The 8045-nt window shown below is 44.4% G+C and overlaps 1 protein-coding gene across 1 annotated transcript in view; it reads left to right on the top strand.

Moving 5' to 3' along the window:
* pappa2 (pappalysin 2) overlaps window positions 1-8045 on the top strand; it is a gene marked incomplete at its 5' end in the record, with an annotated part of 155678 nt that overhangs the window by 33164 nt on the left and 114469 nt on the right. The window lies entirely within an intron of this gene.

Here is an 8045-nt window from a genome sequence, read left to right as displayed (position 1 = left end):
AGTCGCCCTTTTGATGTGGCTGTGACGTCAACTCGGACAAACCGGAGCTCTGGATGATACCCGAATTTCCAAGCTGTAATTCCGGCCTGAACGACCGTTTAATTCACTTTTTACAGGTCGGAACCCATTTTTTCCGGCGGTTCGAGTTGTCTTGAACAGGGTATTAGTCTCGGCTCACAGAGATCTCCGCCTACCGATCATCTGGGAACTTCTCATCAAAAGTAGTCAGTTGAACGGCGGCGAGAACAAACCTTCGCCCCTAGGAGGACTACATGTGTTTTTTCACCCTGAAGCCAACGCCGCCATCCGTGAGTCTCTACGAGTTACGGTTGCGTAGATACATCCGCCCTGCATGCAGGACTACAGGAGAGAGATAGAGGACAGCGGGGGGGTTGGGGGTTTCAAGTCTGACCAAACACTCTATTTCAGTGATTGCTGTCAGAATATAGTGTCATTTAACACTTATTTTAACACAAAAATCACAGAATGTACCTTTAACTATGAAAGCTGGGAGAAAGTTCTCAGTCTCTAGTTGAGTAATGCGGATAGAAACAGAACTGAGTTTATGAGAACAGACAGCAAGATCCACGTGTCCCTGGTAGATTACTGGCTCTGGTGCTACATGCTAATACTTTAGCATAATGTTGAGTGATAGTAGGTGACTAGCATTATCCAGTCTTCAAAAGGTTATTAACCTGTGTTCACAGTTCACACCAAACGCTGCAACATGACATGCAAAGTCAATGCAAACACGCGAGCAGACGGTATTCCGCTCCGGGCGGTGCGAATCAGGCGGATAACGCAACTTGCACTCAATTTCTAGGACTCTGGAGGACGTACTTATACTCCCACCACTTATATAGTCTCAGTCAGGAAGGATTTATTACACTGATGACATCACAATTGCTCGAGTGAGATCACTGATGAAATCACTTCCGTCACAAATCGTGACTGACACCGCTCGGACAGACACCGCCCACTTAGTCAATTTCAACTAAGAGATTAAATATGAACTCAATATAGCTGATGTATCATGTACCCAGGTTTATTTTGGGAATTATTTTAGGTGAGCAACCACATAGCCTATTCATCTGCTGTGCAGTGATTTTTAGCTGTTCACAGTCTCCAATCACGCACCGCCTTCACATATGGAAACAGAGAAAGTAGTCCCTGGTATTTCAAAACAGTGTTATTTTTCTAGAATATTTTGTGCAATTCTTTTTTACCAGCCTTTTACATAAAACTGCCAGATTGAGCTATATATAAAATGACCCAGCATTTATCTTTGGAGCTGCTACGAATCGATTCTCAATTTCTCACTTTTGAGATAATTCTAGTCGTCTACTATCTATCATTCAACATAGAGTGCTAAAGTGTTAGCATGGAGCACCGGACTGTACAGTCAACCGGGGACACATGTATGACTTTTGTCTATTTCCTCTGTGTGTTTCTTTAAAAATCCCTCTTCAGCTCATTGGATGACCTTGGGGTGATCCTTGACAACCAGCTGTCTTGCTCGGCCAACATAGCTGCGACAGCACGCTCCTGTAGGTTCTCCCTCTACAACATCCGCAAAATCCATCCCTTTCTCACAAGGGAAGCGACGCAACTCCTGGTCCAGTCACTTATCATCTCCCGCCTCGACTACTGCAACGTGCTCCTGGCCGGCCTACCTGCCGTCGACATCCGACCGCTTCAGCTCATTCAGAACGCTGCAGCCCGTCTGGTATTCAACCAACCCAAATTCTCTCATGTCACTCCCCTCTCCGGGACCTTCACTGGCTTCCCATCTCGGCACGCATCAAATTCAAGACACTGGTACTGGCCTACAGGGCAGTACACCAGACAGCTCCTCTGTACCTGCAATCTATAGTCAGGTTCCAAACCTGACCGGTGCCCTTCGCTCCTCCACTAGTGCAGGACGCCTCGCCCCTTCTTCGCTACGGGGGCAAAAAAGTTGCTCATCCCGATCGCGACTCTTCTCGTCCCTGGCACCACAATGGTGGAATGAGCTTCCACCTTCAGTCAGGATGGCTGAATCACTGCCGATCTTTCGGAAAAGACTAAAGACACACCTTTTCATGCTCCATCTGGGCCCTTCTTGAACTAACTTCTTTCTCTCTCTAAAAAAAAAGAAAAAAAAATTACTAACTTAACTTTACCACTATTCCTTCAGATGTTGTAGTTGTCATAGACTGTGTTGCATAGTTGATTGCTCTATTGCTGACAAAAATGTGTTATTGTAAGTCGCTTTGGATAAAAGCGTATGCCAAATGACGTAATGTAATGTAATGGATGAGGAATCCTTGCTTTCACCTGAGTTTATCTGGTCAGCCTATTTCATAAAAAACTAGAAGTGCACTCGGAGAGCACAGACCTCCGCCAAGGCCGATACTCCAGTCTGCTATGAAATGCAAATGTTGTGAGTCGGATCGGAACGCTGATCCTGAAGCCACTCCCCCTCCCCACCCCTCGAACCCCAACTCTCTACGACCTTCCTATCCCTGCCATGGCCATTTTCCCCCTAGCCCCGCCCCCTTCTTTGACCCCAATTGGATTGCATCCACGCTAAAATGTAATGCATTCTTCCTTGGCCCATGCTACACCCTTCCGCCAACTTTCATGACAATCGGCGCAGTCGTTTTTTCGCAATCCTGCTAACAAACAAATAGAAAAACAGACAAATACAGACAAACAGCGCAGAAAACATAACCTCCTTGGCAGAGGTAAAGACAAACAGCACAGAAAACATAACCTCCTTGGCAGAGGTAAAGACAAACAGCACAGAAAACATAACCTCCTTGGCAGAGGTAAAGACAAACAGCACAGAAAACATAACCTCCTTGGCAGAGGTAAAGACAAACGGCACTAAAAACATAACCTCCTTGGCAGAGGTAAAGACAAACATGACAGAAAACATAACCTCCTTGGCAGAGGTAAAGACAAACAGCACTGAAAACATAACCTCCTTGGCAGAGGTAAAGACAAACAGCACTGAAAACATAACCTCCTTGGCAGAAGTAAAGACAAACAGCACTGAAAACATAACCTCCTTGGCAGAGGTAAAGACAAACAGCACAGAAAACATAACCTCCTTGGCAGAAGTAAAGACAAACAGCACTGAAAACATAACCTCCTTGGCAGAGGTAAAGACAAACAGCACAGAAAACATAACCTCCTTGGCAGAGGTAAAGACAAACGGCACGAAAAACATAACCACCTTGGCAGAGGTAAAGACAAACATCACAGAAAACATAACCTCCTTGGCAGAGGTAAAGACAAACAGCACTGAAAACATAACCTCCTTGGCAGAGGTAAAGACAAACAGCACAGAAAACATAACCTCCTTGGCAGAGGTAAAGACAAACAGCACTGAAAACATAACCTCCTTGGCAGAGGTAAAGACAAACAGCACAGAAAACATAACCTCCTTGGCAGAGGTAAAGACAAACAGCACTGAAAACATAACCTCCTTGGCAGAGGTAAAGACAAACGGCACTAAAAACATAACCTCCTTGGCAGAGGTAAAGACAAACAGCACAGAAAACATAACCTCCTTGGCAGAGGTAAAGACAAACACACAGAAAACATAACCTCCTTGGCAGAGGTAAAGACAAACAGCACTGAAAACATACCCTCCTTGGCAGAGGTAAAGACAAACAGCACAGAAAACATAACCTCCTTGGCAGAGGTAAAGACAAACAGCACAGAAAACATAACCTCCTTGGCAGAGGTAAAGACAAACAGCACTGAAAACATAACCTCCTTGTCAGAGGTAAAGACAAACAGCACTGAAAACATAACCTCCTTGGCAGAGGTAAAGACAAACAGCACATACAACATAACCTCCTTGGCAGAAGTAAAGACAAACAGCACTGAAAACATAACCTCCTTGGCAGAGGTAAAGACAAACAGCACAGAAAACATAACCTCCTTGGCAGAGGTAAAGACAAACAGCACTGAAAACATAACCACCTTGGCAGAGGTAAAGACAAACAGCACTGACAACATAACCTCCTTGGCAGAGGTAAAGACAAACAGCACAGAAAACATAACCTCCTTGGCAGAGGTAAAGACAAACATGACAGAAAACATAACCTCCTTGGCAGAGGTAAAGACAAACAGCACTGAAAACATAACCTCCTTGGCAGAGGTAAAGACAAACAGCACTGAAAACATAACCTCCTTGGCAGAGGTAAAGACAACCGGCACTGAAAACATAACCTCCTTGGCAGAGGTAAAGACAAAGGCACTGAAAACATAACCTCCTTGGCAGAGGTAAAGACAAACAGCACTGAAAACATAACCTCCTTGGCAGAGGTAAAGACAAACAGCACTGAAAACATAACCTCCTTGGCAGAGGTAAAGACAAAGGCACTGAAAACATAACCTCCTTGGCAGAGGTAAAGACAAACGGCACAGACAACATAACCTCCTTGGCAGAGGTAAAGACAAACAGCACTGACAACATAACCTCCTTGGCAGAGGTAAAGACAAACAGCACTGACAACATAACCTCCTTGGCAGAGGTAAAGACAAACAGCACTGAAAACATAACCTCCTTGGCAGAGGTAAAGACAAACAGCACTGACAACATAACCTCCTTGGCAGAGGTAAAGACAAACAGCACTGAAAACATAACCTCCTTGGCAGAGGTAAAGACAACCGGCACTGAAAACATAACCTCCTTGGCAGAGGTAAAGACAAACAGCACTGAAAACATAACCTCCTTGGCAGAGGTAAAGACAAACAGCACTGAAAACATAACCTCCTTGGCAGAGGTAAAGACAAACGACACTGAAAACATAACCTCCTTGGCAGAAGTAAAGACAAACAGCACAGAAAACATAACCTCCTTGGCAGAGGTAAAGACAAACGGCACTGAAAACATAACCTCCTTGGCAGAAGTAAAGACAAACAGCACTGAAAACATAACCTCCTTGTCAGAGGTAAAGACAAACAGCACTGAAAACATAACCTCCTTGGCAGAGGTAAAGACAAACAGCACTGAAAACATAACCTCCTTGGCAGAGGTAAAGACAAACGGCACTGAAAACATAACCTCCTTGGCAGAAGTAAAGACAAACAGCACTGAAAACATAACCTCCTTGGCAGAGGTAAAGACAAACAGCACAGAAAACATAACCTCCTTGGCAGAGGTAAAGACAAACAGCACAGAAAACATAACCTCCTTGTCAGAGGTAAAGACAAACAGCACTGAAAACATAACCTCCTTGGCAGAGGTAAAGACAAACAGCACAGAAAACATAACCTCCTTGGCAGAGGTAAAGACAAACACACAGAAAACATAACCTCCTTGGCAGAGGTAAAGACAAACAGCACTGAAAACATACCCTCCTTGGCAGAGGTAAAGACAAACAGCACAGAAAACATAACCTCCTTGGCAGAGGTAAAGACAAACAGCACAGAAAACATAACCTCCTTGGCAGAGGTAAAGACAAACAGCACTGAAAACATAACCTCCTTGTCAGAGGTAAAGACAAACAGCACTGAAAACATAACCTCCTTGGCAGAGGTAAAGACAAACAGCACATACAACATAACCTCCTTGGCAGAAGTAAAGACAAACAGCACTGAAAACATAACCTCCTTGGCAGAGGTAAAGACAAACAGCACAGAAAACATAACCTCCTTGGCAGAGGTAAAGACAAACAGCACTGAAAACATAACCACCTTGGCAGAGGTAAAGACAAACAGCACTGACAACATAACCTCCTTGGCAGAGGTAAAGACAAACAGCACAGAAAACATAACCTCCTTGGCAGAGGTAAAGACAAACATGACAGAAAACATAACCTCCTTGGCAGAGGTAAAGACAAACAGCACTGAAAACATAACCTCCTTGGCAGAGGTAAAGACAAACAGCACTGAAAACATAACCTCCTTGGCAGAGGTAAAGACAACCGGCACTGAAAACATAACCTCCTTGGCAGAGGTAAAGACAAAGGCACTGAAAACATAACCTCCTTGGCAGAGGTAAAGACAAACAGCACTGAAAACATAACCTCCTTGGCAGAGGTAAAGACAAACAGCACTGAAAACATAACCTCCTTGGCAGAGGTAAAGACAAAGGCACTGAAAACATAACCTCCTTGGCAGAGGTAAAGACAAACGGCACAGACAACATAACCTCCTTGGCAGAGGTAAAGACAAACAGCACTGACAACATAACCTCCTTGGCAGAGGTAAAGACAAACAGCACTGACAACATAACCTCCTTGGCAGAGGTAAAGACAAACAGCACTGAAAACATAACCTCCTTGGCAGAGGTAAAGACAAACAGCACTGACAACATAACCTCCTTGGCAGAGGTAAAGACAAACAGCACTGAAAACATAACCTCCTTGGCAGAGGTAAAGACAACCGGCACTGAAAACATAACCTCCTTGGCAGAGGTAAAGACAAACAGCACTGAAAACATAACCTCCTTGGCAGAGGTAAAGACAAACAGCACTGAAAACATAACCTCCTTGGCAGAGGTAAAGACAAACGACACTGAAAACATAACCTCCTTGGCAGAAGTAAAGACAAACAGCACAGAAAACATAACCTCCTTGGCAGAGGTAAAGACAAACGGCACTGAAAACATAACCTCCTTGGCAGAAGTAAAGACAAACAGCACTGAAAACATAACCTCCTTGTCAGAGGTAAAGACAAACAGCACTGAAAACATAACCTCCTTGGCAGAGGTAAAGACAAACAGCACTGAAAACATAACCTCCTTGGCAGAGGTAAAGACAAACGGCACTGAAAACATAACCTCCTTGGCAGAAGTAAAGACAAACAGCACTGAAAACATAACCTCCTTGGCAGAGGTAAAGACAAACGGCACTGAAAACATAACCTCCTTGGCAGAGGTAGATGTAATAAGAAAAAAGAAAAAAGCAGATGGTCCTGATATTTTATACGCTGAGTGTATTTATTATTTATGGCCACATTTAACACGATTCCAGCAGAGAGATGATTTAGGAATCTAACCGGTCAAGTCTTAAGTTCTCTGCTCTGTGATTGATGGTGATTTCGGTATCAAAGGAAGGAATGTGAGGTGAAAGCTGCTGCGGCGCCACGCTGTTACAAAGCAGCTCCACAGTAAGAGAACTCAAGCAACAAGTATGCAGCGGTAGATTCCCCGCCTACCAACAACACGAGGGTCGCAGGTTCAAGTTCCGTCTGGCTTGGTCGGGCGTCCATACTACAGGCATAATTGTTCGTGACTGCGGGTGGGAAGCCCCATTAAGCGTATGTGTCCTGGTCACTGCAATAGTGCCTCCACTGGTCGGTCGGTATGCCTGTTTCTCCCACGCACTACGTCCTGCCGGTGAAGCTCCTCGCTGTCAGCTGAAAAGAAGCAGCTGGTGACTGCACATGTAATGTGTAGGGATGTCACAATATATCGTCCCACAATATATCGCGATATCAAAACGTGTCAATATGTATCGTTGAGATGAAATCTCATATCGCGAGAAAAAGAAGCTGAACATGGTGGCACTGATCTGCATCTGATTGCATGCTCGCTCTCCTTTTCATTGCTTTGTTTGAACAGACGAGGGACGTTACAGACGCGGAGGATGAAAATGGTGAAATTACTCAAATTAGCGTGGAGGATGCCCCCTCAACTTACAAATCGATTGCAAAAAAATATTGTTAAAATATCTTATCGTTATCGTGAACCCAATATCGTGTATCGTATTGTATCGTGAACTGAGTGTATCGTGACACCCCTAGTAATGTGTCATGTGCTAGTCTCAACAACCCCTCCCCAGACCGGCAGAGGGGGAGGAGCAATGGCCGGGACAGCTTGGAAGGGGGGATTTTATTTGGCCATACTATGTTTGCACATACAAGGAAATTGACTTGGTGTGGTTGATGCACAAGTTACATCAGATACATCGGCAACACAAAAAGTACGAACAATACATTTACAACATAAGATATAACAGAGTAACAGCCAAGTGTGGCAAGTACAACGTTAGCAAGGCTAAGTGGCAGGTACAAGTACACATTTGGCAAAAGTACAGTTAGCA

Source organism: Poromitra crassiceps (assembly GCF_964638095.1).
Source record: "Poromitra crassiceps genome assembly, chromosome: 17".
Classification (NCBI taxonomy): Eukaryota; Metazoa; Chordata; class Actinopteri; order Beryciformes; family Melamphaidae; genus Poromitra; species Poromitra crassiceps.
Note: the sequence above shows the minus strand (reverse complement) of the source record. Positions and strands in the feature narration are given on the sequence as shown.